Source organism: Sapajus apella, unplaced genomic scaffold (genome assembly GCF_009761245.1).
Source record: "Sapajus apella isolate SASKATOON/1434 unplaced genomic scaffold, GSC_monkey_1.0 scaffold88, whole genome shotgun sequence".
Taxonomy (NCBI): domain Eukaryota; kingdom Metazoa; phylum Chordata; class Mammalia; order Primates; family Cebidae; genus Sapajus; species Sapajus apella.
In genome coordinates this window covers 2,327,532-2,351,304 of record NW_022437028.1, presented here as the reverse complement: position 1 = coordinate 2,351,304, position 23,773 = coordinate 2,327,532, and positions in this window count along the sequence as shown.

Here is a 23,773-nt window from a genome sequence, read left to right as displayed (position 1 = left end):
TTTTCACTACACAGAGACCTAATGGTGAACACACTTCTAAGGCAGATGGTCCCACGAGGCAGGAACTGGAAGCTGCCAGGCCAGCAAAGAGCTATGCCTGAACTGACCCAGAGTCACTTCTCTGTGCCCTCTTTATTAAAGTAGTCACAAGGCCTGCTTGGGGTCAAAGGGATGGACACTCTCCACGTCCTGATAAGGTAGAGTAAAGCCAGGCTGAGAGATTATTCTGGTCACCTTTGCTCCATGTCAGGACTTCGATTTCCAAAATTCCATTTCCTAGTGCTTCCCAACAAATGACACTTTTTTTTTTTTTTTGCGGTGGAGTCTCACTCTGTCACCCAGCCTGGAGTGCAGTGGCATGATCTCGGCTCACTGCAACCTCCACCTCCCAGGTTCAAGCAATTCTCCTGCCTCAGCCTCCTGAGTAGCTGGGATTACAGGCACCCACCACCAAGCCCAGCAAAGTTTTTTATTTTTAGTAAAGATGGGGTTTCACTATGTTGGACAGGATTGTCTCAATCTCTTGACCTTGTGATCCACCTGTCTCAGCCTCCCAAAGTTCTGGGATTAAAGGCGTGAGCCACCAAGCCTAGCGATTCTTCTTTTTTTTTTTTTTTTTCAGACTGGGGTCTTGCTCTGTCACCCAGACTGGATTACATGGTGTCATCATAGCTCACTGCAGCCTCGGCCTCCTGCTCTCAAGTGGTCCTCCAGCCTCAGCCTCCTGAGTAGTTGGGACTACAGGTGTGTGCCACCACACCTGGCTAATTTTTTTATGTGTTATAGAGATGAGATCTTGCCTATGTTGCCCAGGCTGGTCTCCAACTCCTGGCCTCAAGAAATCTTTCCACCTTGGCCTCCCAAAGTGCTGGCATTGCAGGCATGAGCCACCACATCTGGCCAGGTAACACTTCTTGATTACGTCCCAAATGTAAACGACGCACATATATTTACCTTAGCAGAGCGCAAGTGCCCCATTCATCCCTTGTCTAACATTTTCCCCAAGAAAACAATTCAAATTTAACCCAATTTTTGGCAGTTATAAACTCACAAGTGGATGGTAAATTTTCGTAAGCCAATAAAACACACACCCAGAATCGGCTCTTCTGAAATTACTAGTGATTCTAGAACTACGTTTGCAAATCGAATGATCAATTCTAACAAAATCAGGAGGGGGACATTGAATCTATTTAAGAAAATTAACTCTGGATACTTGACAATCACGTTATCAGCATCATTTGCATGTAAACATTCTGCTCTTATCAAAGATTCTTATCTCGTCATTAAAGTAGGCCTTGTACTTGGCTAAATGCTTGTCATAATTTCACAATTCTCACTAGGGTTGGCCACCCTCCAAGATATTCCAATTAAGAGTTTATTACTCTGTCACACTTTCAGGAGCCTGAGTAGACACACAGTTAAATTCTATCAAAAAGACGTATCCCAGGCTATATAGCTGCTCTGCCTCTGTACAATTTTTTTTTTTTTGCCTTGTGTTTCCAATGAAAATAATCTATTGATCCTGTTCATAAGAGGAACACACGGCTCTAAATCATTACCTCCTGGCAGCAACTAATTTTTGAGTTCTATCTGCTTCACCACACTCCTTTAATGGCAGTTAAATAAATATCTAAAATGCAGCCTTTTCAGTCCTTCCTGAAGGATAGTGTCTTCCAAGAGGGGGGCGAAAATCAATAAAACCCACAAATATTTACCGAGCATCCAAGTGTGTGTTCAGTGCCAAGCTACACACCCTCAGGGTCCTTGTCCTTAAGGAGGTTTCACACAGCAGTGGAAACAAGATAAGGTCAAAAGGGTAATTCTGAACCGCCTGAAAGGGACCTCTAACCTGCCATTTGACCTTTCCTTGCTCCTGCTCAAATAACAGCTCAGGGGACCAGGGATGGACATGTGCCCAAAGGCAGCCAGTGCGAGCTATTGCTTGTATGTGACCTGGCTCAGGGAGATAAACTGGTACAATCCAATTCTCAGCAGAATTTGAGCTAAAAGGCATAGAAGTTTTTGCCCATGGGAGTGGTGAGCACTAGAGCTGAAAGGTCACATCGATTTAGGGAATAGGGCCAACAATTTTCAACCAAAAAAAACTGAGCTAATCTGCACAAAGAGACGAATTGCACAAACCCACAGCACACAATCAGAAAGAGAAAGACCGTCTTCAGTTTGTGATACCCGGACACAGTTCCCCAGAGACTGGTTCTACTTCGATTTCTTTCCTTGGATTCTGTGAGATTTCTTTACAAGACAACAGCTCCTTTTGGGGCCTGAGATTGTTTGACTATGTTCTGTACCTTTTGGAACCCAAAAACCCAAAAGAAGTTTGTGCACTTATGTACTAAATGCCACCTTGGCTGGGCACAGTGGCTCCTGCCTTTAAGCCCAGCACTTTGGGAGGCCTAGGTGGGAGAATCACCTGAGGTCAGGAGTTGGAGACCAGCCTGGTCAACATGGCGAAACTCCGTAACTAATAAAAATACAAAAATTAGCCAGGTGTGGTGGTGGGTACCTGTAATCCCAGCTACTCAGGAGGCTAAGGCAGGAGAATTGCTTGAACCAAGGAGGTGAAGGTTGCAGTGAGTCAAGATTGCACAATTGCACTCCAGCCTGAGCAACAAGGGTGAAACTTCATCTCAAAATAAATAAATAAATAAATACCACACGGGCAGTGTTGATGATTCTTGCAACCAGTGTTCACTTGACCCAGTGCTGGCTTTGGGCCGCAGATGAGGACTAGAATTTTAAAGCTGAGCACAGCTCGAAATGATGTAGGTAGTACTGGATCTTTCTAAACCCAGAGATCTTTTTGATGTTGGCAAATAGCATATAAAAAAAAAACTTCTAACGAAACCTGTTAGGTTGTCTCAGAATAAAGAACCAGCTAGCCAAAGGGGCAGGGGTGGGTGACTTAATTGGTGCTAGATACCTTTTTGTGTCTTTCAGATTTTTGTTAACATATGCATATTCAGAAAATAAGTAAGCAATTTATTTTTTCACAGACGGCACACTTGAGTATAAACAAAACATGGGGCAGTTCTATGTTTTCCTGAAAACAACATCTCGCCCTAGAAAAACATTTTGTTATTTGACCTGGTTACCGGGTCTACCATGGTCTGGTTCAAACGAATTTATTCAATCCTACTGCCAGCTGCCCACCTTCCAGAACATTCCATTCCAGCCACTCTGGTCTGATACAAAAGTTGCCTTTTTCCTGCACTTTTTTTTTTTTTTTAAATGGAGCCTCGCTCTATCGCCAGGCTGGAGTGCAGTGGTGTGATCTCAGCTCATTGCAACCTCCGCCTCCCAGGTTCAAGTGATTCTCCCACCTCAGCCTCCTGAGTAGCTATGACTACAGGCGCACAACACCACACCCAGCTAATTTTTGTATTTTTAGTAGAGACAGGGTTTCATCATGTTAGCTAGGCTGGTCTCAATCTCGTGACCTCATGATCCATCCGCCTCAGCCTCCCAAAGTGCTGGGATTACAGGAGTGAGCCATTGCACCTGATTTTTCCTGTATTTTTAAAAATAATAGTACTCTCTTGCAGATCTGCCAATATAATAAGTCCATTTAAAGTCAGTAAGCCAGTATTTTAAGAAACTAAAAATCCAAAAACAAACATATATTTAAAAATCGTCTTCTACTTTCTCCGTTCTGAGGGTTTGCTTTTGAGGTTCTACTCAGGAATGCTCTTCTTACCCCAATCCCTCACCCCCATGCTCCTCACTCCCCCAACCCCTGGTGCTACCCACCTGCTCTTCAGGCTCTGAAGAATTTTTCTCTTGAAGCCCTCTCAGATCCCACCAACCCATTTTCCTACCCATTCATTCAGGCTATTTGTCAATTTCTCATGTCTCTTCCAATCAGACATTGTATGGTCTATAACCCTAAAATAAATATTAGTTCTTTCTTGGCTTAAACCATTGTATCGAGTGGCTACTGACATTGTACTGCTGTATAACCTCTCACAGGTAGACCCTGCTTCCCTAGAGATCAGGGACTATGGCCTACTTCAAATTTCCTAACTGAATGTAGAAGGCTCCCAGTAAATATGAATCAATTAATTGAAAGCTATACACTAAAAACTTTTATTAGCACACACACATACAAAATTCAGAAGACCTGGGCCAGGCGTGGTGGCTCACACCTGTAATCCTAGCACTTTGGGAGGCCGAGGCAGGTGAATTTCTTGAGGTCAAGACCAGCCTGGCCAACATGGTGAAAACCCATCTCTACTAAAATACAAAAATTAGCTGGGTGTGGTGGCAGGTGCCTATAATTCCAGCTGCTCAGGAGGCTGAGGCAGGAGAATAACTTGAACCCAGGAGGAAGAAGTTGCAGTGAGCCGAGATCACACCACTGCACTCCAGCCTGGGTGACAAAGTGAGACCCTTATCTCGAAAAAAAAAAAAATCGGAAGACCCACATTCCCCATTCATCCAGCTGCATAAATCATTCACTGTGTTTCTATAATCCTCTCAAAGAGCTACTATAGTCAATTTCCAATTATTTGTGTCAGTGGGGAACAGGAATAATCTGAAAAATGAAACCCACAAATAATCCATACATTTAATTTTAGTGGATGCTTCCAGCCAGTATGAAAATTTCCTGCTGTGAATGTCCGTTGTTCCTGCCCCTCCTCTCTGGCAGGGCAAACACTGCCGAAAAGTCACCTTAGCAGGGAGAGGGGAAAGCCAGGGTTCTGGAATCTGGGGACTGACTAATCAGACTGCAAATAACAAAGCCTGTCTCTGAGTCATAGGAGGTATTGGCCAGTGTCATGGCAAAGGACAGAGTGGATTTATAGGACCCCGCCCTGACTTCCAACTCATAACAGTACTCTGACCCCTCAGGGCACCAGCTATGTGTGACCTTGGCTAAGTCAGCCAACTGTGCTGCCATTTCTTCATTCTGGGCTCTGTAGCAAAGATGCATGTGGAAAATAGTACAAGAGGCTCTCTTCTGTCTCTCTCTCTTTCTTTTTTCAGACGGAGTTTCCCTCTGTCACCCAGGCTAGAATACAATGGTGTGATCTCGACTCACTGCAACCTCCACCTCCTGGGTTCAAGCGATTCTTGTGCCTCAGCCTCCCGAGTAGCTGGGATTAGAGGCATGCACCACCAGGAAGGAAGGAAGGAAAGGAGGGAAGGGAGGGAGAGATGGAGGGAAGGAGGGAGGGAAGGAGAGAGGGAACGAGGAAGGGAACGAGGGAGGGAACAAGGAGGGAAGGAAATCTTCATTACTTCTAGGTTTGGGGAAGAGCAAGAAATTGATATATTTGGAAAATGTATCCAGGTACACAGAGAGTTCAGAAGATGGCTTGGGGTCAGATTAATTTTGACCTTTATTCTATGGGCAATGTGGAATTACTGAAAATAAGACAAAAATGACATGATCTGATCTGCATTTTCTAAAAATAACTCTCTTAGTGGCAGATGGGGAAACGGCTCAAAAGGGGACTTAATTGCAGGAAAGGAGGACAATCTGAAGGCCATTGCTTGGCCAGAGGCAATGAAGACTAGAAATGATCATTGGAACAGAGGAGAGATGGGACTCGTAGGTTAAACATCAGAGGATTTTTTGAGTTCTTGCATCTGGAGGCTGCAGGAGGCTTCAAGGGACTGGACGGTGTGGAGGAGGAAGAGGAGGGGCAGGCGGAGTTATAAAATGGTAGCAGAAGTAGCTGCAGCAGCGAACACATATTTGGCACTATATGCCAAGCATTATTTTAAAGGCTTTACAATATCATTATTTAATTCTCACAGCAATCTTTCTCTTGCGAAGTAGATTTTACTATTTTTATGTCAGTTTCACAGATGAAGAAACTGAGACACAGGGAGATGGAGTCACATACACAAAGTCACAGGGCTGGGATATTTACATCAGGCTCTTCATGATTTCCCAGAGCTGCCTCTCCAGGGAATTCACATGAGGCTGAGAATGCACAGGGTGGCAATCAGACTATGAAGCAGTGGACCTAGGTCCTAGAGTGGGGACAATAAGTACGAGAGGAAAGCTCTTTTGAAGGAAGAAACAGCTAGGTAAAAGGAAGATCTGCGGGACCACCAACCTCTACTTCCTTTCCCACCTCAATCTTCCTGGCTTTTCATGGCCAGTGGCCTCCAAAACCCCCACGTAAGAGCTGACACTCTTTTTGTGTGTCAGGACACCCATCAGTAACCACAGTTCTGCTGCCCTAGCATGATCCCAAACTTTGGACCCAAAGTCTCAGCTCCAAGTTCTCCATTGATGCCAACCATCCCTGGAGTCAGTGCTATGGGAAAGCTCCCAGGAACAGCTTCCTTTCCTTCTTCTCCCACTGATCCTCCTGCAGAGCCAACTGACAGCCCTATCCTTGGCTCCACCACATGCTCTGTCAAGTGCTTCAGAACACGTCTCTGTCCTGAGCACTGTGGTTCATGCCTGTAATCACAGCACTTTGGGAGGCCAAGGTGGGAGGATTGCTTGAGTTCAAGATGAGCCTGGGCAACAGCAAGACCCCATCTCTACAGCAAATAAAAAATAATTAGCCAGGCATAGTAGTACATGGCTGTAGTCCCAGCTACTTGGGAGGCTGAGGCAGGAGGATCATTTGAGCCCGGGAGGTTGAGGCTGCAGTGAGCTATGATTGCACCACTGCAGTCCAGCCTGGATGACAAAGTGAGACCTCCTTTAAAAAGGAAAAAGAACAAGTCTCTGGCCAGAGCCTAACCTGTAAGCTCTCACGCTTCTTTATGGGCCAATACCTACCCAAACCACTGCCTAATCCTGTATACAGCTACAGACTGGCTGCCACCCAGAAACCTTACTGCAGCGCTCCCTTGACTGATGGGTTCTTCAGATCTCACCCCTTCTAGAATTATTAATGACACTGATGGATGCCCTCAGACATCGTGCCTGGAGCTACATCGACTTTCACCCCCACCTGCCCTGGCCTTGGTGATTGCCTTTTCTGCTCTGTCTCTCTCCTGCACCATCCTGGCTGACCCAATGTCTGTCAAGGACAATGATGTCTCTGGACAAAGCTATGCCAAACCACAGCTACAGGAAAGAGGAAAGTGACAGCAGAGTCAGAGCCAGCGGCAACGTTTCCTGCCTGGGTGGGGGAGTAATGGCACCACAGAAGGAGAGTAGCAGGAAGGGCGTGTGACCATTTTGTTCCCTTTCTTCCGGTGGGTGAGATCTCCCACAGCATTGCTGCTCCTGTTGTGCAGGCAGCTGTGCCTATCAAACCGTCTGTGTCACAGAATGCCAAGGGACTCGCGCGGGACTTACAACTGCTTGGGGGAGGGGAGACGAGGCTTCAGGCTGACTCAAGGGCTGTTGTGCAGTGCTGCTCATTCTAGCATGCTTTTCCAGTGGGGCCAATTTGCCACTGCACAAAGCCCATGAGCTGCTGATCTGTGGCTGTTTGTGGGTCGTTTGTGCTCACTAACAAGGATTGGTTGTCACTGAGGGCCAGATTTCCATAGCCGAGCATTATGTCTGCATGGAATTCCAAGCAAATTTGCACATGGCCTAAAGACACAGGGTACTTTATTTCAAGACATAGCGTCTAATCACACCAAGAATACTTGAAGCATTCAGAGCACTAGCAGTAAAGGGCTTGGCCTTGTGGCCTCCCACAAGTGGCTATTTTGGGTGTTTCTTAATGGTAGTAGGGTTTTGACCTCAGCAATTGCCATCCCTCATGAAGAATGAATGCTCATTTCCATATGACGTCTTCAGAGCCTTGCCTTCTATCCTTATAGGATAGTTTAACAATGATGGCTAATCTCAGACTATTCTGGAGAGCAACAATTAGCAAGCCGGTGTCCATTAACAATAAGCAAAGTGATAGACTGTGTGCATGGTAGTGTGGGTAGATGATTGATTGGAAGGATGGATGGATGGATGGATGGATTGATGGATGATGGGTAAGTGGGTAGATGGATGAATGGATATATGGATGGATGGATGGATGGGTGGATGAGTGGCTAGATGAGCAGATGGATGGATAATGATTGGATGGATCAGTGGATGGATGGATGATGGGTAAGTGGGTAGATGGATGAATAGATATATGAATGAATAGATATATGAATAGATGGATGGGGATGGATGGATGGATGGATAGATAAGCAGATGGATGGATGAATGGATGAATGGATGAGTGGATAGATATGTGAATGGATGGATGGATGGATGGATGAATGAGTGGATAGATGAGCAGATGGATGGATGAATGGATGAGTGGATGGGTGGACAGATGGATGAGTGGATGAATGGATAGTGGGTGAGTGGATAGATGAGTGGAAGGATGGATGAATGGATGGATGGACAGACAGATAAAAATCTCTATCCAATATGGCATGCCTCACCATTTGGAAAAGGTGAAATGGGGTCACATTAGAATAATTCCAAACCCCCTAAACTTACCCAAGAAGAAAACTAACCCTTATCCAAGGGTCCTCCAGTTATTTCTGGCAGCCCACAAACACCCTAGCTCCCACTTGGACTCCACCATTGTAATTCCCCTCGAGGGAGCATTGCAGCTGCCCCTTTAACAGTCCCTGTGTGGGAAATTCATACAAGAGCCGAGGGTGTGTTTTTGGGGGTGATCCCAACGTTGCGATTCCTCAGCCTGGCCACGTATTGTTGGATGCCCTCAGAGATTCCTCCCCAGCTTCACATTACTCATCAGCCCTCATAGTGATCAGAGGCCAGTACATTCTCTAGAATCTTTCTACTGAAGGGCTAGTCCATGGACCTGCGTAGAAGCTTGGTAGAAATGCCCAGGTCCCAGAGATTCTTATTTAATGGATGTGGGGTGCAGCAGAGGCATTGGTAGTTTATTTTATTTTTGAAACAACATCTCCTGGTGCAATCATGGCTCACTGCAGCCTCAACCTCCTGGGCTCAAGGGATCCTCCTGCCTCAGTCTCCCCAGTAGCTGAGACTACAGGCCCACACCAGCACACCTGGCTAATTTTCTTATCTTTTGTAGAGATAGGGGTCTCTCTATGTTGCCCAGGCTGGTCTTGAACCTTGGGCTCAAGCAATCCTCCTTCGTTTCCCTCCCAAAGCACTGCAATGACAAGGGTGAGCCACTGTGTCTGGCCAACATCAAGACTTCCTCCATCTCCCCAAGTGTCTCTAATGTGTAGCTGAGCTTGAATCCACTATCCCCGCTGCTTCTCAAACTTTAATGTGCTGAGGAATCACCTAGAGAACTGGCCAAAATATAGATTCTGATTCTGTTAGTTCAATGGTGGGGCCTAGGAATCCGCATTACTGCAAGCTCCAGGGTGGCGCTGGTGCTCCTTATCCAACTACGCTTTGCACAACAAGAATGTTCTCTCAGCCCCATTCTCAGACCCCCACCCAAGAGCCTCAATCAGTCAAAGGGACAGAACTAGAAACACCCACCACACCGAGGTTTTCCTCCCCTTCTTCTCTCCCATCTGTTTCCCCAGTTAGTAAGTCACCTGTGAAAATTAAAAATCTGGAGTATGAAAAGGGGTAGGATGGAGGAAGAGAGACTACATGTGTGTGGTCTGAAGGAACACTTCAGCGTGTGTGACATGGAATGTGAACTAGGGTGTCAACGTCAGCAATGTCTGAACATCATCTCAGCCACCTACCCACATCCCCCCAAAAAATGTGCCTATGAGAGAGAGAGAGAGAGAGAGAGAGAGAGAGAGAGAGAGGAGTATTATTACCAGGTTAACGCTACGTTAAAGGGTTAAAGCTCTGCTTGCATTTACCTTTAAGATCTCAAGGAAGCTTACAGAAAATTACCAGCATCTTTAATAATCCCTAAAGAGGTCATTTAAATAAACCATTTGTTAGAAACCAGTAGTTTCAACTCAAACACAATTTGGAATTGGCTAACATGTGATGGATTTTAGACACAAGCAAAATCAGTATGGGTTTCATAGCAACATTACTGGAACCTGCCCGGAGCACAGGGCTGCCAAGCTCAACAGCCATTCCTCACACCCAGTGACCCTAAAGAAGGGCTGCTGTCACCTCTGTTCCCACCCCATGCCCTCAGCTGGCTCCTTTCTGGACTTGTGCAAAATCCCCTAATACTTCTCCTACCCCTAGCCCCTCCTCACTGCAGTCAACCTTCCACAGGCAAAGGGCTCATCATGTCTCTGCCCTAATCCAAGCCTTCCACTGATTCTTCATGGCCCCCACTAAGTCGCCCAGGCTTGACAGTGTCCTGTGTGCATTGACCCCAAAGGACCATTTCCCTGCAAAGCTCCCTCCTGCCTCTAGCTGTGTGCTGCAAGCCGGGAGCTCAAACTGGCCTCTCACTATTTCCCAAGTGCCTCCAGGCGTTAATTCATTCTATTTCCTCTGCCTGCAATGCCCTCCATCCTTCCATCTCCTTTTCTGTTCTTTTGTACCTGTCAAGAGAGAGTAATCTTTGTTCGGAAAGAGACAGAATTAACCGTGAAAAGCAGGAATCAGAGCTCAAGTGGGGTGGACTCTGCAGCCGAGCACTTAGGCACTCAAGAGTGCAAGTCTCTCGAACTGAATGGATTCCAAAGGAATGCTAAGAACTTATTAATTAGACTGCCAAGCCAGTAGCAGAAGCAGCAAAGGGTAGACCTGAAGATGTACAAGCTGAATTCTGCTTCCTAGAAATTGCAAGAGTGATGTTCAAATATATTTGACCACCTGTAAGGTAAAAACACTGACCAATCAGAGAGAGCACTGGCCTGGTGTCCTGGGGGGCCCCTGATGGGCTGAGGCTCTGGTTGCTGGAGCCTGGCTCGGGGGTCGGGAGGTGGGTGGACTCAGGAAGTTTCCTGCTGGAGCTTGGAGGTGGGAGAGAGACCTGCAGGGTGAAAATAGGGCCATTCCAGGGGCGCAAGACAACAGCTAGCTAGTCCTCTTTTTAGAAGTTCCCTTCGCTTCCAAACCCAGAACTGAGAATGTGTCTTGCTTTTGCCGGTTTTCTGAAAAAGAGGGAGATTGGAACCCGGCCTCTAAATCCAAGAGGGACCTAAACAAGTGTGCTTTGTATTGATTCAGGAAATGTTATAGAGCAGATGGTTTTTGAGCTCTTAAAGCAGGAAGCAGCCCAGTTTCATTAAGAACTTGCTATACCGGACCAGCCACAGTGGTCCTTCCTATAATCTCAGCCCTTTGGAGGCCAAGGCAGGAGGATTACTTGAGGCCAGGAGTTCAAGACCAGCCTGGGCAATAGAGAGATAGTGAGACCACATCTCTACAAAAAAAAATTAAAAATTAGCTGGGCATGGTGGTGCAAACCTGGAGTCCCAACTACTCAGGAGGCTGAGGCAGGAACATCTCTTGAGCCCACTGAGTTCGAGTGCAGCCTGGGCAATATAGTGAGACCTCATCTCAAACAATACAAATTAAAAAATTAGGCAGCATGGTGGCTTGTGCCTGTAATCCCAGCTACTCAGGAGGCTGAGGCAGGAGGATCACTTGAGCCCAGGAGACTAAGGCTGCAGTGAGTTATGATGGCGCCACTGCACTCCAGAATGGGTGACAAAGGGAGACCTCGTCTCAAAAATATATATATATTTTTGCTATACCAAGTTAGTCTCACATCCAGGTTTCCTATTGGGTACAAGCTCCTTGATAACAGGCCACACATGGTCTTAGAGTTGCAGTCTTTCTGATCTGCCCATCTGAACCCACTTCCTCCCCACTTGCCCCCATCCCTCCAAGAATCCAAGATCAAGGCTCCCTAGAAGCAAGATCCTCCATTTCTAGATTATTAGGCTACCATTGTTTGTAGTCTGTCCCTGACCTCATGCCCAAGTTCAGATCATTGCCCTATCCCCTAAAAAACAATTAGTATTATTTTTAAAGAAACACCTTCACACTAATTGGTCTCCTTTTAGCTACTACCGCATTTCTCTGCTTCCTTTCAGAATAAAGGTTAGTGAAAAAAATGTACAGTCACTTCTCTATATTCTCACTTCCCACTCACTCTTCAACCCCCAATGCCACTGAAATCCTCTGGTGAACATGACTGTCTGCCTTGTGCTAAAGCCAATGAATACTCTTCAGTCTTCATTCTAATTGACCTCTCTTCTTAACATCTGCCCTCATATCTACCTAACTCTCCATCTCAGTCTTCATTTTCTTTTTATCAAGATAGGGCCTCACTCTGTAGCCCAGGCTGGAGTGCAGTGATGCAAGCATGGCCACTGCAGCCTGGAACTCCTGGACTCAAGGGATCCTCCTACCTCAGACTCCTGAACAGCCAGGGCCACAGGCACGTGCCACCACACCTGGCTAATTTTTTTAAATTTTTGTAGAGTTGGAGGTCTCACTATATGGCTCATGCTGGTCTCGAACTCCTGGGCTTAAGCAATTTGCCCATCTCCGCCTCCCAAACTGCTAAGATTACAGGCCTGGGTCAGAGCACCTGGCCCTTCCCAGTTTTCTTGACTGACCTCCTCCCTGTTGGTCATCTTCTCTTTTTTTTTTTCTCTCTCTCTAGGCTAGGAGTGTGCATTAATTCCCATGGGCTTCAAGACTGCCTGTATGTGCTCCTAACATTCAAATTTGTATATCTAAACCCTATCTCTCCTTTTGCTACCAATTCATATTTAAAATACCTGCCCAGTATGGCCATTTTCACGATATTGATTCTTCCTAACCATGAACATGGAATGTTTCTCCATCTGTTTGTGTCCTCTCTTATTTCGTGGAGCAGTGGCTTGTAGTTCTCGTTGAAGAGGTCCTCTACGTTCCTTGTTAGTTGTATTCCTAGGTATTTTATTCTCTTTGTGGCAATTGTGAATGGAAGTTTGTTCTTGATTTGGCTCTCCTTAAGTCTGTTATTGGTGTATAGGAATGCATGTGATTTTTGCACATTGAGTTTGTATCCTGAGACTTTGCTGAAGTTGCTTATCAGTTTCAGGAGATTTGGGGCTGAGACGACGGGGTCTTCTAGATATACAATCATGTCGTCTGCAAATAGAGACAATTTGACTTCCTCCTTTCCTATTTGAATGCCCTTTATTTCTTTTTCTTGCCTGATTGCCCTGGCTAGAACTTCTAGTACTATATTGAATAGGAGTGTTGAGAGAGGGCATCCTTGTCTGGTGCCACATTTCAAGGGGAATGCTTCCAGTTTTTGCCCATTCAGTATGATATTGGCTGTTGGTTTGTCATAAATAGCTTTTATTATTTTGAGATACGTTCTGTCAATACATAGCTTATTGAGGGTTTTTAGCATAAAGGGCTGTTGAATTTTGTCAAAGCCCTTCTCTGCATCAATTGGGACAATCATGTGGTTTTTGTCTTTGGTTCTGTTTATGTGGTGAATTACATATATAGACTTGCGTATGTTGAACCAGCCTTGCATCCCCGGGATGAAGCCTACTTGGTCATGATGGATAAGCTTTTTGATGTGCTGTTGCAATCGGCTTGTCAGTATTTTATTGAAGATTTTTGCATCTATGTTCATCATGGATATTGGCCTGAAGTTTTCTTTTCATGTTGAGTCTCTGCCGGGTTTTGGAATCAGGATGATGTTGGTCTCCTAAAATGATTTGGGAAGAATTCCCTCTTTTTGTATTGTTTGGAATAGTTTCAGAAGGAATAGTACCCAAAGTAATTTACAGATTCAATGCTATCCCCATCAAGCTACCAATCACCTTCTTCACAGAACTGGAAAAAATCACCTTAAACTTCATATGGAACCACAAGAGAGCCCGCATAGCCAAGTCAATTCTAAGCAAAAAGAACAAAGTGGGAGGCATCACACTACCTGACTTCAAACTATACTACAAGGCTACAGTAATCAAAACAGCATGGTACTGGTACCAAAACAGGGATATAGACCAATGGAACAGAACAGAGGTCTCGGAGGCAACACAACATATCTACAACCATCTGATCTTTGACAAACCAGACAAAAACAAGCAATGGGGAAAGGATTCCCTGTTCAATAAATGGTGTTGGGAAAACTGGCTAGCCATGTGCAGAAAGCAGAAACTGGACCCCTTCCTGACACCTTACACTAAAATTAACTCCAGATGGATTAAAGACTTAAACATAAGACCTAACACCATAAAAACCCTAGAAGAAAATCTAGGCAAAACCATTGAGGACATAGGCGTAGGCAAGGACTTCATGACCAAAACACCAAAAGCATTGACAACAAAAGCCAAAATAGACAAATGGGACCTAATCAAACTCCACAGCTTCTGCACAGCAAAAGAAACAGTCATTAGAGTGAATCGGCAACCAACAGAATGGGAAAAAATTTTTGCAGTCTACCCATCTGACAAAGGGCTCATCCAGAATTTACAAAGAACTAAAACAGATTTACAAGAAAAAAACTAACAACCCCATTCAAAAGTGGGCAAAGGATATGAACAGATACTTTACAAAAGAAGACATATATGAGGCCAACAAACATATGAAAAAATGCTCATCATCACTGGTCATCAGAGAAATGCAAATCAAAACTACATTAAGATACCATCTCACGCCAGTTAGAATGGCGATCATTAAAAAATCTGGAGACAACAGATGCTGGAGAGGATGTGGAGAAATAGGAACACTTTTACACTGTTGGTGGGAGTGTAAATTAGTTCAACCATTGTGGAAGACAGTGTGGCGATTCCTCAAGGACCTAGAAATAGAAATTCCATTTGACCCAGCAATCCCATTACTGGGTATATATCCAAAGGATTATAAATCGTTCTTCTATAAGGACACATGCACACGAATGTTCACTGCAGCACTGTTTACAACAGCAAAGACCTGGAACCAACCCAAATGCCCATCGATGATAGACTGGACAGGGAAAATGTGGCACATATACACCATGGAATATTATGCAGCCATCAAAAATGATGAGTTTGTGTCCTTTGTAGGGACATGGATGAACCCGGAAACCATCATTCTCAGCAAACTGACACAAGAACAGAATATCAAACACCTCATGTTCTCACTCATAAGCGGGTGTTGAACAATGAGAACACATGGACACAGGGAGGGGAGCACTACACACTGGGGTCAGTTGGGGGGAAATAGGGGAGGGGCGGTGAGGGGTGGGGAGCTGGGGAGAGATAGCAAGGGGAGAGATGCCAGATGTAGGTGATCGGGAGGAAGGCAGCAAATCACACTGCCACGTGTGTACCTATGCAACAATCTTGCATGTTCTTCACATGTACCCCAAAACCTAAAATGCAATAAAATAAAATAAAATAAAATACCTGCCCAACATCTTCATTTGAATGACAAAAAGAAACCTCAAATCTAACTTCGCAACAAGCAAACCATTTGCTCCCATATCCCACAAAAAGAAAGCCCTGCTCTATCCTCAAACCTTTTTTATCTCAGCCAATAGCATCACCATCATCCAAATTCTTACGCACGGAATCTAGGCATACTCTTGATGATTTTCCTCACACCCTACGTCTAATCCACAAATATGTTCTATCCACTAAAATTCTAAAATTTATATCAAATATGACCATTTCTCTCCTCTCCCTTGCTACTTCCCTCATCAAACTGCTGTTATCTCCTGCCTAGATGACAGTCCTAATTGGTCTCCCTGCCTCCACTTTTGCCTCGCTACAAAATATCATCCACATAGCAACAAGGATGAGCTTTTCAAATCATAAATAATCAGATCATACTCATGTCCCTGATGAACAATTTTCCAATCACACCCAAAGTCCTCAGCAAGGTTTGTAAGATCCTGTCTAATCTGCAAGGCACCTGACCACCTGCTTCACATCATTTTCACCACTCTTTCCCTTCTTGCTCACTGCCCTCCAGCTGTTCCAGCTTCTCTCATTCACAAAGGCCAAGCTGGTTCTTCTCTCTGCATCTTTGTACCTCTCGTTCTTCGGTCATCCCAGGCTCACCCCCCAGACTGCCACATAAAACTGCCTCCATCTCATTCAGGTCTCAGTCACAATGCCCTTCTCTTTTGCTTACCACCCCAGCTAATGCTGCCTCAACTAGTTGTTCTCTTTCACATCACCCTATTTTATCTTCTTCATGCCATTTGATAAATATAGTTATCTCATTTCCTTATTTGCTCCATGTTTATTACCTTTCTCCCACCACAGCCATCAAAATACAAACTCCTTAGGGATGGAGGACTATTCCTTTTTTTCATTTGTCACTGTCATTGGCCCACAGAAGGTACTCTGTTTGCTAAACTGATGGATAGTTGGATGGAGGGATAGAGGAACAGAGCGATAGATGGATGGATGAATAGATGAGTGTACAGATGGTTAGATGGATGGGTGGATGGATAGAAGGATGGATGGATGGATAGTAGGATGGATGGATGATGAATGGATGGATAGATTGATGATTGGGTGGTTAGATGGATAGATGAATGGATGGATGATGGATGAATGAACAGGTAAGTGGGTCAGTGGATGATGGATGGATGGGTGGGTGGTTAGATGGATAGATGAATGGATGGATGGTAGGATGGATGGATGATGAACAGATGGATGGATGGATAGTAGTATGAATGGATGGATGGATTGATGATTGGGTGGTTAGATGGATAGATGAATGGATGGATGATGGATGAATGAACAGGTAGGTGGGTTGGTGGATAGATGATGGCTGGATGGGTGGCCAGGTGGTTAGATGGATAGATGAATGATGAATGGATGGATGGATAGATGAATGAATAGATGCTGACCTCATAAAGGCTTCATCTTAGCCCCTTCTTTACGCTTTCCCTAAACATTTTCATCCCTCCATATTCGACTATTATCTCAAGGTTGATGATCCCCGAACCTGTATCTCCAGTCCACTTCTCTTTTGCCCATGTAGATGGATGTATTCAACGGTCCTCTGGATATCTCTAATTAGATGCCTCACTAATGCATCAAATTCAAAGACCCATACTGAAACCTATTTCTCTTCTCAATTTCTTATCTAAATTAAGATTGCCACTATGTACTCAGGTGCTAAGGCCAAGATTCTTGGCACCAGCCTTCACTCTTTCTTTCCAGTCATTACCAAGACCAGTTGATTCAATCCCAAATCTACATACACCCCTGTCCATCCACACCACCTTGCTTTATCATCACCCCCAACAACTCTCACCAGGAGCGTGGTTAACGTTCCACTGTCCTCTCCACCTCTAGATATGTACCATGTACCCAATCCCCTTCACCCTCAAGCTACATGACGTTTCTTCAACCCAAATCTACATATACCAGCCCCCTGTAGAATCCCCTTCATGGTTCCCTACTGCCCATGAGGATGAAGTCTGAAGTCCTTAGCCTTTCATATCTGATCTCACCATTCCCCAGGTGTTTTCAGGTTCTCAAGTATTCCATACCCTAACATAGCCAACATCTTCTGCTCTCTTACTTTGCATGCAGGACTTATTGTAGGTGTCACCCCCGCAGGGATGCCTTCCCCCACCCCCTATTTCTCACCCCAGTCTAGATTAGGGACCTCTTCTACCTGCATCCATCAAACTTTTTCGTTTCTCTTTTATTGCACACAGTCGGCTGCATCTTTTTTGCCTTTGTGCGTGTCTGTGAGCTCTCTGAAGGCAATGACAGAGTCTCAAACATCTCCAGATCCTTAATGTCGAGAACAGCAACTGACACAGAAAAGGCATTCAAATGTGTCTAGATTGATGGGCGGAAACTTGTGGGAGTAGAGCATGTATTTTGGAAAACCTAATAAGGGCTCCAGGCATTTTTGACAGGATAGAGTGATGAACTGGGTTTAACAAGGTAAAATTTAATTGGAACAAATGTAAGGTTCTGCCCTTGGGTCCGAAAGGCACAGGTGTGGGAAGAGGGAGCAGTGTGTAGCTGCAGTTTATATGAAAAGCCTGGGGAGTTAGACTTGTCAGTAAGCTTGGCGCGGGTCAATAGTGTGATCCGACTGCCAAAACAATTAACACAATCTTAGCCTTCCCTGAATGTGTGGTTTCCAGAATGAGAGAAGTGATGCATGCACTGCAATCAGGCCATACCATAGCCCTCGGTTCGTTTTGAGCTTCACACTTTAGGAGTCAGACAGTAATAGGTGCTAAAGAAAAGTACCAGGTGGTGAGAAGACATCAGATCAAGCCTAATGAGACACACATGGAGGACCAGATCCGCTTAGCCTTCAGAAAGTGTTTGGGTCTGCACTAGCTGTCTTCAAACGTCCAAAGATGTACAGCCTATTTTAAGGAATTATTTTCTAAACAGGAAGGCTGTTCAAAAAATGGACAGGTAGAAAGTCTCTTATCAATGGTCATATTTCAAAGTATGACAGAATTATCTTTTCAAAAACATATGTGGTAACATCACACACACATACACATACAATTTCCACATGCTACACACCCTGCCCCATCCCCACCTGATCAACCCCCTACCCAAACTTCTGCTTAAAACCCTTCGAAGGCTGTAGTGAACACTTTCTTTTTTTGAGGCAGAGTGTCACTCTGTCACCCCAGGCTGGAGTGCAGTGATGTGATCTCGAATCGCTGCAACCTCTGCCTCCCAAGTTCAAGTGATTCTCCTACTTCAGCCTCCTGAGTAGCTGGGACTACAGGTATGTGTCACCACACCCGGCTAATTTTTATATTTTTATTAGAGACGAGGTTTCACCATGTTGACCTAGCCGGTTTGAACTCCTGACTTCTAGTGATCTGCCCGCCTTGGCCTCCCAAAGTGCTGGGATTACAGGCAGGAGCCACTGTGCCCGGCCCCAAGGCTTTTCTTTCTTTTTTTGTTTTTTAGAGATGGGGTCTCACGCTGCTCTCACGCAGTGGCTCCCACCTCAGTCTCCTAAAGTGCTAGGATGACAGGTCAGAGCCACTGCACCCAGCCTGATGCTTTGTGTTTGCTTTTTATCCTTCCTTTTGACTCTCTCTTGTTGCTCTGGAATTATATCCCCTCCCTTCTAATAAAACATTAGCCCATTTAAAAAAAAAAAACAACACTCTTCTAAGGCTCCCCAACATCATTAGGACACAAAACCACATATCTTCATGCAGCTTCTAAGTCTCTGCCCATTCCAGCCTCTGTCCCCCTCTGTCCTCTCTCCTTGCTTCATCTGCCCCTACGGAAACCTCTCACCAGACTCTTCTGCCTTGAGACTCTTGCCCAGGCCATGCCTCTGCCTGGAATCCTCTCTTTCCTCCCTTCCATATGTGTTTTTTGTTTTGTTTTGTTTTGTTTTTTTAAGATGGAGTCTTGCTCTGTGGCCCAGGCTGGAGTGCAGAGGTGCAGTCTCAGCTCGGATTACAGGTGCCCACCACCATGCTCAGCTAATTTTTTGACTGACACCTGGTTCCTCATTGTACTATTTAGGTTCTGACCTTCCATTCTCCAGCTCTCAAGACGGAACATTCTCTCAAATCCTCAGGTGTGGTCATCCCTGCATGCTGACATCTGTTGAGGAGTCCCTGTCACTGTCTCTGGTTTTGGATGTGGCATGGTGTCAGTCAGGATTGGGTTCCACTGCAAATAATTGTTTTCCTGACTTACAGTGAGTTTAACCCCATGGGTCTCAGTGCTGGTCCCCAGACTGGCAGCATCAGTAGCTCCTGAGTTCTTGTTAGAACATTCTCGGCCGGGCACGGTAGCTCACGCCTATAATCCCAGCACTTTGGGAAACCAAGGTGGAGGATCACTTGACTCCAGCAATGCAACATGGTGAAATCCTTTCTCTACTAAAAATACAAAAATATTATCCAGGCTTGGTGGCACATGCCTGTAGTCCCAACTACATGAAGGGACTGAGCTGGGGAGGGTTTCTTGAGCCCAGGAGGTTGAGGCTGCAGTGAGTCAAGATCACGCCACTGCACTCCAGCCCCAGTGACAGAATGAGACCTGTCTCAAAAAAAAAAAAAAAACACACACACACACACACACAGTGAAAATTCTAGATGACATAATCAGAGCCAGCTGTCTGTGTTCTAATAAGCCTTCCATGTGGATCTGAGGCAAACTCAAGTTTGAGAAGCACTCAAAGGGAGTTTATTTTTCACAGAACATGAAGTCCAGAGGCTACTGGACTGCCACTGGTAACATCATGGCCCTACCTAGCTGAATTGAAGGCTGAAGAAAAACGTATTAACACTTTTAGCTGGCTAGGCACAGTGGCTCATGCCTGTTATTCCAGAGCTTTGGGAGGCCAAGATGGGAGGATCACTTGAGGCCGAGAGTTTGAAATCCAAAAGGGCAATACAGTAAGACCCCATCTTTAAAATAAAAAGAAATTAGCCAAGTGTGGTGGTGCATGCCTGTAGTCCCAGCTACTGAGGAGACTGAGATGGGAAGACGGCTTGAGCCCAGTATTTTGAGATTTCAGTGAGCTATGATTGCACCATTGCACTCCAGCCTGAGTAACAGAGTATATTAGTCTGTTTTCATGCTCCTGATAAAGACATACCTGAGACTGGGTAATGTGTTAAGAAAAAGAGAAGTTTAATGGACTCACGAGAACAGTATGGGAGAACTGCCCCCATGATTCAATTACCTCCCACCAGGCCCCTCCCACAACCTGTGGGAATTATGGGAGCTACAATTCAAGATGAGATTTGGGTGGAAATACAACCAAACCATATCACAGAGTGAGACCCTGGCTCTAAAACAAAAATAAAAATAAATTTTAAAAAAATGAAAAAGCTTTTGGCCCCTGGAATGGAAGGTGGCAGAGGAAATGAGGATGGCGATGGCCATTGAGCCGGCCAACAATCAGTTTCTTCCAAGGCTGCTGTGCTCTAAATGGCAGCATCCCCTTTGCATGGTGATGAGTTTTCTGGTCTACCAGCACCCCTTTCTCCACTACCTACCACCTGCCCTTGAAGCTTTGAGGATTCTGCTGCTCTCATCTTGATGGCTCAGGGCCACAGGGAGCTTGGTTTCTCTTCATCCAGCTCAGGCTCTTTCTGCAGTTATTTCTGCCCCACGCCATGGACAACTCCTGCAAAGCAGCCGCCCCCTCTGTGCTCAGGTGCTCAAGCTTGTTTGGGATCTCTGTCACCCACCTCCCTTTTGCAATGAGGCATGCAGAGGATCTGGAAAGGCGGTATATGACAGCAGCTCTACCCTGGTTGCCAAACTTGGTAACATCATGGCACCACCTCACTTTTCTCCTCCATCTCAATAAGAGTTTCCTCTAAAAATCTCATCTTGGATGGAGTACAGGGAATCATGCCTGTAATCTCAGTGCTTTGTGAGGCTGAGGTGGAAAGATCACTTGAGGACAGGAGTTGGAGACCAGCCTAGGCAACATAGTGACACCCTATCAGTACAAAAAAAAAAAAAAATTTTTAATAGTCAAGCACAGTTGGCATGAGCATGTAGTCTCAGCTACTTGGGAGGCTGAAGCAGGAGAATCATTTGAGCCCAGGAGTATGGGGATGCAATGAGCTATGATCATGCTGCTGCACTCCAGCCTGGGTGACGGAGCAAGATCCTGTCTCCAAAAAGAAAAAGAAAAGGAGGAAAGAAAATCTCATCTTGAATAAAAAAATAACAAATGCTGATACAATATGTATTCTCCAAAATCTCTCTGATTTATACCAGGAATGCATCTTAAAAGCCAAACATTTGAAGTCTTTTTTCTCTTAACTCTGTTCTGGAAGCAATGGAAGCCTCAGATATAGTGGTCTGGAGGAGGTGGAGGTGGAGGGAGTGGTGCTGAGTTGAAGAGAGAACGAGGGAGGGCGGAAGGCATTGAATACTTGAGAGTATCCTGTCAAATCTGGGATGACTTCATAAACACTAGCTGCTGTTTGCAAAAACATCTTTGGAAGAGAATATTGTACAGATGTTAAAGTGTGTTGGTGGGGGGTGTCTCCCCTAATGCTATGTCTACAAAGTCCAAAATAGCAATATGCCAAGAAATCTTTCTCCAACCCAGTTATTTTGAGAGGAAACCCGGTGGAGTGGATGGAATAGTGGAATAAGAATCAAAAGAATTGGGGTCTCTCTCCAGATCTGCCGCTTCCTACCTGGGTGATCACAATCAAGTCACGTCGACTCTTTGAAACTTGGATTATGAAGCCAGTAAAATGGGAGCGAAAACGCTTGCTCTGGCTACATGGCATGTATTTCTGCACCCATTTTATAGATAATGGTTGTAAGGATCAAACTAAAGGCATAGAAAGAACTTTGGGCCAGGCGCAGTGGCTCAGACCTATAATCCCAGCACTTTGGGAGTCTGAGGGAGGAGGTTTGCCGTCATTCAGTTTACTTATTGCCATTTTTGTCAGTTTTACTTACTGTCACATGTCAATATTGCTGTCATTCATTTTACTTACCTATATGCTGTAATTGAGGCCAGAAGTTCAAGACTAACCTAAGCAGCATAGCCAGACCCTGTTCTACTAAGTAAAATATAGGCATATAAACTAAAGACATATAAAAGTAGTTTGGGCCAGGTGCATTGGCTCAGACCTATAATCCCAGCACTTCAGGAGACTGAGGTAGGAGGCTTGCTCAAGGCCAGAAGTTCAAGACTAGCCTGAGCAACATAGCAAGACCTTGTCTCTACTAAATAAAATAAACGTATGTAAACTAAAGGCATATAAAAGTACTTTGGGCCAGGTGCAGTAGCTCAGAACTGTAATCCCAGCACTTTGAGATACTGAGGCAGGAGGCTTGCTTGACGCCAGGAGTTCAAAACCAGCCTGGGCAACATACCAAGACCCTGTCTCTACAAAATAAATACATTAATTAAACAAGTAAAAATTTTTAAATTAGGAAACAAAGTGCTTTGAAATAAAACAGTGATTATGCAAATGAAAGGTCATATAAGTACCATTATCTTCTTTCTTATAATCTAAAGGAGAAGGTCATTATTTAATAGAACTGGGTGGTTGTTGTTTTACTCAATTAAATTTCAATCACGTTTCTAGACTTACTCTAAGGTTTTCTCTTCAGACATTTTAAAGAGGTTAGAGATAGAAAATTAAGAGGTTAGGGTAATAAAAGACAACAGAAAAGTATGTTTCACGTGTAACTCAGCTGATTGTTTTAGGTCAAGTATGTCCTTACTGAGTCTCTGCCTGATCTCTCAGTTACTGAGAGAGGGATATTGAAGTCTCCAACTGTAATAGTGGATTTGTCTACTTCTCTTCGCAGCTCTCAGTTTTTTGCCTTACGTATTTTCGTTGGTGATTAGGTATTTACACATTTAGGATAGTTAGATCTTCTTAACTTTAAGAGAATTGCCCTTCTTATCCTAACGTAATACCTTTCTTCACCACTCATCAGGCTGCTTGTTCGAAGTCGGCTTTGCCTGAAATCAACAGAGATACTCTCTAGCTTTCTTTTGACTGGAATTAGCATGGTATATTTTTGTTTGTGTCTCTGCTTTTTCTTTCTTTTTTTTCCCTTTTATTTTTAGTTAGCATGCAATACTTGTTCATCGTTACAATATATAGAGTGATATTTCAATACATGTCCACAATGTGTAATGATCAAATCATGTTAATGAGAGTATTCATCACCTCAAACATTTACTTTTAACCTACTTGACTCTTTATATTTAAAGTGGGTCCCCTGTAAACAACATATCATTGGGTAGTTTTTTAAAATTATTATGACAAACTCTGTCTTTTAAATTCATATATTCAGACCATTCACATTTAAAGTGATTCTTAATTGGATTGATAGCTACCATGTTTGTAACTATTTTCTACTCATTATACTTTGTTCCTTTTTCCTTCCTCTTTTTCTGCCTTTTCTGGTTTCAATCAAACATTTTATATCTTCCCATATCAAGCCTACTTCTTTTTTAAAACATTAAACCACATTTAGTGGTTGT